Source organism: Neodiprion pinetum, chromosome 5, assembly GCF_021155775.2.
Source record: "Neodiprion pinetum isolate iyNeoPine1 chromosome 5, iyNeoPine1.2, whole genome shotgun sequence".
NCBI lineage: Eukaryota > Metazoa > Arthropoda > Insecta > Hymenoptera > Diprionidae > Neodiprion > Neodiprion pinetum.
The window spans coordinates 11083603-11095041 of NC_060236.1; the positions used below are offsets into that span (position 1 = coordinate 11083603).

The 11439-nt window shown below is 41.2% G+C and overlaps 1 long non-coding RNA gene across 1 annotated transcript; it reads left to right on the forward strand.

The window, feature by feature from the left end:
* Nucleotides 1-7588: 7588 nt before the first annotated feature.
* LOC124220216 (uncharacterized) lies at nucleotides 7589-9072 on the forward strand. Its single transcript, XR_011177343.1, has 3 exons — nucleotides 7589-7834; nucleotides 8227-8297; nucleotides 9015-9072. It is a non-coding gene; the product is annotated as an uncharacterized lncRNA (long non-coding RNA).
* The last annotated feature ends 2367 nt before the right edge of the window (nucleotides 9073-11439 follow it).

Here is an 11439-nt window from a genome sequence, read left to right on the forward strand (position 1 = left end):
TATGCACTTGATAGCTGGCAAATTGACGTTGCCAAATTAACAAGTAAACTAGTCAAATTTATACTAATAACCATATTTTTTTTCATGCAACAACTAATTACAATAAACTAATTCATCATTTATATTAATTTTTTGATCTACACATTTTAAGGGGATTATCACATCAATCCGCAACGATAAAAATATACTACAGTTGTTCAATACACGCGTGGTCAGCATGATCTCATCAATGAAGGCGTAATGGGATTTGGGGAGGAAACAAAGTGAAGGTAAAGGCATGTAGAATTGTCAGATGAATGTCCGTAAGAGTTTGTTTTTTCCAAATATTAAAGCACTCATGAACATATACTATTCAAATTTTTGTGACTGAATAACGTCTGGATTTCACAGAACGTCAATAAGAAAAGTGTTGAAAGAATTCTGTGAATCATTCTTTTGTTGATTGTTTAGCCGAGTGCACTATAATTGGAATGAAATTGATAATATTCCAAACTATTCTTGAAACAGAATGATAAGCATGAACATTTAACTCGGTATTCAGCAAGAAAAATTAATGCACTCGTTTTCGGGGGGCACCACGAGAAGGCAATCAACACCACCCCCCGTTCCCGTATTTAAATTTTTGGGTTAAATATAGAAACATTACGTATAGAGCCAGTGATTCGCCAGTTAAATTATTGTAGCATGTAAACTAGCTAGCCATTAGGGCTATATGCCATTTTCCGATATTCAACCAAAAAATTTATATACGGGTTGAAGCGCAGCTCGCAGAGCCTCTGTTAATTGCCAGGTACGACTTCAAACCGAAAAAAAGGAAATACATGAAGCGCAGCTCATAGAGCCTCTGGCAATCGGCAGGTACGACTTCAAACCAAAAAAAAAGGAAATACATGAAGCGCAGCTCATAGAGCCTCTGGCAATCGCCAGGTACGACTTCAAAAAAAGGAAATACATGAAGTGCAGCTCATCGAGCCTCTGGCAATCGCCGGGTACGACTTCAAACCAAAAAAAAAAAGGAAATACATGAAGCGCAGCTCATAGAGCCTCTGGCAATCGCCAGGTACGACTTCAATAAGAGAATACTTAAGAGCAACTCGCTGAGCCTCCCCGGGTACGTCTTCACAACAGAAAGTATCATGAAGCGCAGCTATGGAGCCTTCGGTTGACGTCAGGGTACATCTTCGCATTAAGAGCTTTCGATTCAATTTAAATACCTTTAATTTTTTGTAACTTACTGTTCAGCTTGTGTATAGTACGAGATGATCCGGACTGTCGTACTGCCCGATTGTTGAATGTAGTCTGAGCGAAAACCTTTACTTTGACCATAAAGCGTAGAAGCTCTATGCGATGCTGAAGGCATTCATCACCTTCGTGAATCCAGTCAGGATACAATCTGGCAGTATCTGTAATAATATCATCTATAAGATTGATCAAAAGACCTTCGCAAGCCCAGTGCGTCTTCCACAATCGATAAAAAGCTTCGAGTTGCGATCTGACAATGCTTTCGAACTTGTCTTCGGGCCGGCTCAGATATGACACCGATGGCGCATCAGCGTCAGCATGTTCATATTCCCGAAGTTCAGTATACACCTCATTCGGCGATGACGCTTCCATCGGAGTTTTAAGGGTTTCAAAACGACATCGATCGCACGGAAATTTGCGCAGGTTGCGCTGAGCTACGTAACCAGCAAAATAATTGATTGCACAAAGTTCGTAGCTCGGTCACTTCGTTTCTTTCGACGTCTCCGCATTCGCCATTTCTGTTTCCTGCTCTTGCCTCAGAGCTTCCACAGCATTTTCAACTTCTTTCAACGCAGGCATACTCTCTGGCGTATCGAAAGCCCGAGCTACCATCGTGCAGGGTTCTATCAAAGCAACGGCGTCAGGACATTGTACATTTCCTCTGCTGCCGCTGCCGATGTATCCGGTAGAAAGGATGTGTTTCAGAGTCAAGCGAACCATCCGAGCCGTGGGATTTGGGTTGTGACCACCTCGCTGGCGAAATTTCGAGAAGAGGTGTTCGACGGAATCTTGGTTGCACAGTCCGGCTGCCAACTCGAATCCGGGATACTTCTCTTTTATCGTCGTATACGTAAGTAGAATAGCTCTTACTGTCAGAGGCAGACCTCTCAAACAAGGCACCTTTTTCATTACCGGTGGTTGCGAAGTATTTTCAGCCGTCCCCTTTCTCCTTGGGTCAGCAATCGTCCATTCCGAAGAAAACTTCACGAACTCTGTCAGCGTTTCCTCGATCTCGGGATTCTTGTCGGCAAGCGGACGCTTATCAGGATTTCGGCACAAAAGCTCATAGGCATTGCATGAATCGATGACTTTATTCATACGCTCAGCAAAAGCTGCGCTAGCCTGCCACGTTTCCGTGTTGAGCCCGTGCGGATCCTTGCCTGCAGTTGTTATTGCCGCTGCAAAACGGCGGCTCAAAATTTGAAAAGCACGCTTAACGTTCATCGCCTGAAAGGACGATGGAAACAAGTGCGCCTCGGAGATGTGAGAGAGTAGATTCGAGGTAGTACTGCAGTCATCGTATCTCCAAGTTTTTACAAAATCTTCGTACGAAGCGATAATCTGACCCCTCCAGTACAGTATTTTGTGTGTTCGCAACGTGCTCAAAAGACGTTTTATCAAATGAGGAAAGTCGAATGACGCAAAGTAATTTCGGCCACCGCTCATAAGGCACGGACTCTCCTCTGACACTTTTAAACAAGAATTGAACAATTTTTGGTTCGAGGGACCCTGATCACATGTCACGAGGTGAACTACGGCTCCAGCTTCATGCAATCGACGGAGGCATTCATCGACCAAGGTATGAATCTCCTCGGCCTTCATGCCAGTCCCGGGAAGAAAATACGCGAGTTGTTGACGCCATGATTGATTTGCGTTCAAACTGTCGACGCAAAAAACGAAGACGTAGCGCGCGCGTTCATCCCTTCGACCGAGTGGGCCGAGATCAACCAGACCTTCGATGCAATCGAATTTCTCCGAATATTCTTCAAATTGTTTGATTGTCATCTCGTCCCATTTTAGAGCGCATACCCTATTTTCGATAGGCAACTCTTCAATTTTGACTTTCAACTTCTGGAATATGAAATCGCAGAAGCCGGGTTTTATGTCAACCTCCGAGATCCAATTGCGCACGGTACTTTCCGCCGGAAACATGCATCCTGCATCTCTCAAATGCGTATACGCAGACGCTGAGTAGTAAAAAAGCTGCTTTGCAAGATCTTTTTCTTCCTCCGAGTAAGGAGCATTTTTCCGGTGCAATTGGAGCTTCATCATCGTTCTTGCTGCCGGCCGCAAACTCTTTTGCTGATCAAAAAAACTATCGAGGGACAATTTTCTTCTCTCTACACGTGCACCTGTCCTAAAGCTCGTTTCAGCTTCTGACGGAGTTGACGAATCGTTTTCGTCTTCGATGCATTTTCCCGTATCAAAGCGGCATTTTGTTTACGCAGATGACGCAACACTTTTGCATGAAGTGACAGATCGCCCACACATGACATGTGTCCCTCAGGCGTCTGACATGCAGGGTTACTATCATCGGGTTGCGGTTCTACGCTCATCCACGTGCAATTTTCGTCATCCGAATCAGCAAAGCTCACCACTGTCTTCCTATACTTACGCGCATGCTCCGAAACGTGCAAATCTTCTTCACCTACGCCCGTAGGCACACACGCCGATGCCGACGAGTGAACCGTATCAAAGGCGGACTCACCTGTGCTTTGTACCTCTACAGAGTCACAAGGCATAACAAGCACCGTTTCCGTCAAACCCAAGGAAACGGTACCCGCCGGTATGACAGAGTGGTTCGCCGCAAACGCGGAAATGAACGGCACCGGTTCATCGGCAGAATCGTTGAGAATCAACGACTCGAACTCGATCGGGTGCGGCATTGCCAGAGAAATTGCATCACTTACCATTGTACGGACTGCGCAATCATCCACTGGACCTTCCACATATGTGGATGAAGTTCGGACTTCCGGGTTAGCCTTCGAATCGTCAACACTCTCGAGAAACATAAGAGGAATCGCGGGTTGCGAAAGTCTGTTGCCAATGAAGTACATCGGGCTGAAATGCTCCCGGCATAACCCCCACGTCCGTAATGTTTCCGGTGACAAAGTCAGCAAGTACTTATTGCCTGCGATTTCGGAAAAAATGTACCTGCATTAACAAGTGACTCATCTGCGCCAAACCGCGCCGTGTGAATATATTGACTTTGAAACTCGATAGAAGAATTTTTTTTTCCTGACAAAAGTGAGTTTTGGTGATAATTTTGAGTACTTTGCGATAAGGTAAAAATCAGTAAAAAAAAAAACATTCTGCAGATGCGAAGAACATTTTTTGTTGTCATCGTAAAGTGAAAAAGTTTGAAATCAATCGTTTAAAAAAATGTTGTTCAGAAAACCTTCAGAAAACTTTATTTTTTCTACTATGAAATTAATGTAAATATATTTGCAAGCAAGTACAATGATTTTTTTTTTAATTGTCTCTTTGCGAAAATTTCTGTTTTCGAGAATTCATATAGGTTCAATTTCTGATCGTTTAATACCCCGCATACTTCTTAGATGCAACACGGAATATTTCTCCTAACATATATCAAAAATTCACCCTCCACGATTTTACCAAAATTATAAAAATTGAATTTAAAATGGAGTGAAAATTCTGAACAATTTCATACATGTTCAGAGAAAAGAACAAATTCATTCTATAATATAAGAAAGGAACATGAACGGAAATTTGTTCAACAATTTTTCCCCACCACAATTTCTTCACAAGTTTTTTGCATTATCAAGAAACACGGCATACGTTTCTCGGCAGACGTCTGCCACAGGGCAGACGTTTCTCATGATGCATGAAAGCACTCATTTTTCATTTAGGAAATGAAATTTAAAAAAAAAAAATTTGAATGCTTGATAGAATCGAAAAAAAATAAAAAAAAAATTTTTAAAAAAATTAGGAAACAAATATACCAAGCATTCTTCAGTACATCCTTTTTCGCATAGCGTTAGTTATTTTGGATTTCACTGTTCTCCGAGATTCTTGCACTTTTCGATTTCGAGAAAAAATGCGAATAATTACAATGCAACACTAACCGGTATTTTTTACCCACGCATCAAGGCGGCAATCTCCTGCCACAGGAAATCTGTATAGTTTTGTTCCCGTAAATTTAGAATTCTTACAACCACGGTAAGCGCAGAGATCGCGCGCACGTTGCGGTTTGTTTTTATCCATTTTTGTATGTTTTTCGACGCAGCAAAGCACATACAGAAGTCACTCCCTTATTACGAGATTACGATGTTGAGCATTCGTAACACGAGTTGCGACTGACGATCGAAAAATTGCTAGCTAAATTTGGGGGAAGCCGTGGTCGCATACAATGTAATACATTGTAAACTTCGTCGTTTCGGGATATATTTCGAGATATACATGCAAATTTTCTCATAAATAATTGAATCGAGAGTCGACCGGCGAAGTCGAAGTATAATGCAAAAAACAATAAACCGAGTCGATTGTGATAAAAAAAAAATCAATGAGCTTTCAATTTTTGGATCCAACATTTTCGGTGGGTAAACGACCAAAGGGGGGTATATTAGGGTGCTTTTTTTCGACTATTTTTTTCTTCGGTCCCATCAGGAAATTTTTTTAGAAAGACAAAAAAAAAAATTCCCTGAAAGTTTGAGCCGTTCATATTAATATTAAGTCCTAGACCAAGGCGTGTAAAGATTTCCCATTGAAAATACACGGAAACTCGGATTTTTTATCTTTAAATTTCTGTAGCTCAGCGGCATTTAATGGCATTGCTTTGACCATAGACAAGTATTTCTCAGAATTAAACGCTCTACAAAAGTGCCCATTGCAGAAAAGTCGTAACTCACACCGGCGAGGTAGTACGGGCCACTAAACCTGACTTTTCCATGAAATTTGCGTTTTTTCGCATTTATCTTGTAATCGACAAGAGATACAGAAAATTATTATTAAAAAACAATACACGTGTTTTTAGTAATCTCTATTTTCCATTACTGTCAGAACTTTTCCTCATTAAAAAAACATACGCCCATTTTATATCAGTCTTGACGAGTATTTCTTAAGAATTTTGAGAGATGTGAGATCGGAACGACAAAATTATTTCAGTCGCAACAATGTATGGACCCCTCTCCATTTCTGATATAGGCAGCCAGTTAAGAGGCTTCACAGTGTTCAGTTTAGTGCCAGCTCTCGAGGTATGAAGATGGCAAGTGAATAACATAATTATTTTACATGTATGGAAAAACCGGCAGGTTTGACGCTCGTCTATTTACTTAGATTAAGAAGAGTAATAAAGGGAAGGACCTGTAGTTGTATTTTATACTTTATTTAATTTTCCTTGAATTGGCAAACGTTTTTATTTTTGATTGTATAGGAAGATGTGTGGGGAATTCCCTTCTAATGCCCAAGAATATAGTACACATTTTCGATTATTTTTTCTTTTTTTTCTTTTGGGAAAACATTTTCCTCAATTTCCAAATATCCTTAATTTTTTGGTATTCAAATCGATTCTTAACAATTTTGCGCACAGGTGGGATTTTTTAAATAATTTTTTCCGTAATCCTGAAGATATTTCCTATCTGAGACCACTGTCAATAGGCAAGATTCCGGAAATCATAAAATTCCCTTTTTTTCTGATCAAAAAGAAAATCACTGACCAATAAGGCCACTAAAAGCTCGAAATGAAAATCTGAAAAAATTAGAGATGGTTTTTTATATTCGAAGCCATTAACGTAAAAAATCCGTTCAACGACCATCCTAATAGATATATATTGTATATGGGGCATTCCACGTCAAATTTACAACCCATGCACCTCACCCTCTTCGATTTTGATCATTGTATGATGTTGCAACCACGATTTCAACCGACTTAAAACAGTGTCGGAATTTTTTGCAGATTTCTTTAGCCACCACTGAAATAGAAAAAAACTGAAAAACCAATTCCGAAAACGCTTCTTTTAAAATTCTGAAAAAATTCACACTGATTTTATAATTAAAAATATGCTTTGTAAGCACGACACGATAATGGGATCGTATTTTGAATTATAAAATCAGTGTGAATTTGTTCAGATTTTTAAAAATGTCGTTCTCGAAATTGGTTTTCCGTTTTTTTTTAAATTTCACCAGTGGCTAAAAAAATCTGAAAAAAATTCCGAGACCCTTGTGGGTCGGTTGCAAGATCCTACTAACAAATTATCAAAATGAGAGGAGGTGAGGTACATTGGTTGCTATTTGATGTGGAATGCCCCATAGATATTAGATTGGTCGTTAAATTGCTTTTTTGCAATTTCAATGTTAGATTGTCGTAGATCGGCTTCAACTATATAAAAAAAAATTTTTAATCTCTTTCAGATTTTTATTTTGAGCGAAGAAAATTACGGGCCAGCAGGGTCACTAAGGGCTCAGAATAAAAATTTTTAAAAATTAGAGATTTGAAAAAAATATATTTCAAGCTGATCTACGACCATCCAACATTGAAATTCCAAAAAAGCCATCTAACGACCACCCTTGTGTACATAGTAAAACGAAAGTAATTTTCAGACGAACGGTAAAATCGCTAACCCGCGTACGCAAAATCGTAAGAGTTGAGAAAGAATATCCTGTATCAACATTTCAGTATGCGTTGTCGATTAGCATTTTAATCGTTCATAGGACGAAACAATGGCAGTCGTAATAAACTGAATGCTGCAAACAGAATTATCGCATATTCCTTGTCTTATGTACAGACGAATCCTCTTGACAATTTGGCGACGGAGATGGAGGCGTTAAACCGGATCGTCAACCAGGACGAAATGTGAGTACGCGCACAAATCGCTTTGGAAATCCCAAATCAGCGTTTGTTGGTAACCGTTCAACAATCATGTCATCAAATATTTACATCGGAATCTAATAAATTGTAGGAGATGCATTTTTTTTAAACAAAAAAAAATATTTCCTAAACAACGCTTCCGACAATTTGTTACATACCAATTTCAATTTTTCTAACACGCCGATTGAAGCATTTCGAACAATCTATCGTTTCGGATTGTAGATACGACGTTTGTTTCCATAAATAAAAAAATGCTGAGGCCTCTATGCAGAGTCCCCCTTCCTCAATAACAATTGACCCGACATGTTCGCATCCCGACTTATTCCGGTCTTATTCCCTACACCCCATCTGTACAAAGAATATTTTATTCATTGCAGGATGGATGAAAGTACAACGCCTCAACCTGGTGTTGCCTCGGACAGCGCGGAGGTCCCAAAAACTCCGAATCGTAAGTACTTGTGTGATGCATGCGGTGCGCTTTTTTACTCACCATTTCAATATCGGCATTCCAAACATACAGTGGAGCTTTACACATAGCTTACACAGACAATGCTGGAGAAGGTTGTAAGTTTTCCATTCGGTATTGCGAAAGAGTAAGAGGTATAGCAAGCCCTGCTCGCGGATGGATACTTTATGCAATTTGCATATTTAGATTGTTTTTTTAATAAAAAGAATACACTTATTTTGTTACCAACTTTAGTAAATCTTCGGCCAAATGTGTAGATTCAGTAAAAGAATCGTCAGAATGCAGTCGTGTAGGGTTGTGGACTCTAAAAAAAACATTGTACAGTCGCATGATTTGATTTAGATTTTACTTTTTAAGTCCAGAACTCTAGGCGGGCCCGATCTGGTGATTTTTTATGGAATCTTACGGAAAAGTGGTCTGTCTGGAGAAAACTATTTAAAAAAAATTGTTTCATGGAAAATAGAGTTTACAGGGCCGTCAAAATTATGATGCCAATGTTATTAAAAAGAAGATCGAAAACTACAACTTTTACTTTCAATTTTTTTTTTTACAAATACTTCAAAGAAAGTTAAAAAGAAATCGGGTGAAGTCGTATACGACCTTATATGGTTTTTTTTTTAATTTTCCACGCGGACCAGCGTAGATGATTGTAGTGGACTGCAATAGGTTACTCTCAGTTGTGTTGTTCTGCTTTTACAGCTACCCCGAACGAGAATAAGAAAAAAAAAAAAATTGGCGATGGTGGGACAAAAAAAAGGCCAGAAAACAAAAAGAAAAAACGTCCGCATCTGCGTCAGATACTCCACAACTACACAAGGTGGCCAGATCCACCTCGAACAAGCGGGACAAGCGAGTGTCTCGGAATCCGCGGTTCCGAAAGCAGACTGACGGTCCGTCGAAGCAGACGTCTTCGGACCCGCGGACGACGGAGGAACGAGCGTTAGCAGTAGTGGTGAATACGATACTCAATCGTATGTAACAAAAATTGATGCAGTAAAAATAAAAACCATACAAAAAAGACTAATAATAATGATGATGATATTCCTGATAGTAATAAGAATAATGATATTGGGTAATAACAACATTTATTCTATTTTCTGACGTACGTTCGTTGATTGTTTGGCCAAGTGCACGTCTTCCTAGTGATTTTTCTGTTTGAAATGACAGCACAAGGAGTGGACATGGTGCATTCGACTCCATGTTGACCATTATCCCAACACAACCAGCCTTCGTGCGACATTCTTTACATTGGTCACCCTTTCGAATAGGGCATACGCATTTTATTCGTGGTGCCTACTAAAGAATCCATAAAAAATTCAAGGATATTTTCAGAACATTTTCAGGGTATTCAATGATATTCAGGAAAAGTAGAAATCAACTGCGATGACAATTAATGATACGTCGGTGATTCTACTGATTCCAGACACAAGTCAAGGTCCTCGATATTTGATTCAAACTTTTATGGTAATACATTGTAAACTTCATCATTTCGGGATATATTTCGAGATATACATGCACAATTTCTCATAAATATTTGAATCGAGAGTCGACCGGCGAAGTCGAAGTATACTGCAAAAAACAATAAACCGGGAATATATATATGTATATATATATATATATTGTAACGTGGCAGTTCGGTTAGGCCTGCCCGTTACAAGAGACTCCCTGAACCCTGGGCGAGATCCCGGGATAAGGGTCTAGAAAATCGAGTCGCGGAATAATATCAGAGAGCGCCAGAACTGGAGTCACGCACCCGAGCTTCGAAAGGGACGAAATAGAGCATTGCGACCCAGATATTTCAGGCTTTTGTTTTTAATTTTTTTTTCGAGTGCACCGGCTACCCTCCAGTGACCAACTCCAATACCGAACATCTTTCGAGGCAAGGCGAAATCACGACGATCTTGCGGGAAGGACACCGAGGCTGCGGAGGGGGAGGCAACGCAGATCCCTGCAGCGAGGGAATCCAAGGCGGAAGCGATTCCCGCTGGCGGCCGGCGCGCCGCAGCCTCCCCGCTCGCCCCGCTTACGCCCAACCAAGGCAACCGCGAGGTACCAGCTAGCGACAAGGGAGCACCACCCCGCCCAACCCCAGGACTACGTAGAGCTGCGCGGGAGACGACATTGCGATCTAGCCTTAAGTTCTGCGCCGCGTAGAGACGACAGGTGCGCGGCAAGTTGCGCAATCCCCAAAATCGATGACCGATCGATTGTTGCGCATTCTTAGGGTGATGACGTCACGAAAAATTCGCGCGACGAGATCGGCGTTGCGACCATCCTAGATCACTCTAGTTCTGGCGAGGAGACGAGACAGTCGTTTTGCTTTTGCGTTAGTACTTGGTGCCCATTGAGAAGTTGTTTTGGTTGTTCGTTGCGAGAAATAAGAATGAGCCGTCACGAGGGAGTCGGACCGTTCGTCGCGTGGATGTGGAGCGGTAAGCGTTGTTAACATTCTCGCGATCGAATTTCGAGGGTAATTGAATCAAGGCTGATCCGAAAAAGGGTATCCGTTTTCTTTTGTTAGTTTGCGTGTCGAAAAGTACTCGAAATTCGTTTGCCGATTCTTTAGCTTGGTGACCGTAGCCTGAGTTGCGCGTAAGAGAGTGACGATAACTTCGGGGAATCCAGAAAATCGAGTCGAGCCACGGGTTGAGCCGAGACGTTATTGTCTCGAGCTTGAGTGTGACCGAAGTCCGTTACACGGGGTCATTTCACGTCATCCGACACATCTTCGATTATCGTATAGGTCGCGAGCAATCACGGGGAGCATTCGAATTCGCGACTGCGTCCCGCCGTCGCCGAGGAAGTAAAGCTCGGGTGCGTGCTGATAAGCGTATGCGTTTTTAGAGGAGGATCGCGGGTGTCGCGACGAGCCTCGCATCACTTTAGTTATTTAATATTCTTTTTAGTTATTTAATATTCCTTTTTTTTTCTTCTCTTCATGTTTGTGTGCATTATCAGTTAGTATTAAGTTGGCGACCAGCGCCATTGTGTAGAGGACGTTCGCGGGCAGCGCACCGCGACCGATTTTGTTTTTGATTTTTTTTTTTTTTTTTTTTTTTGAAGTAGGGTATTGTTAAGACGGCGACTAGCGCACGTAGGCCGTAGAGGTCTCCTAGATTATTCA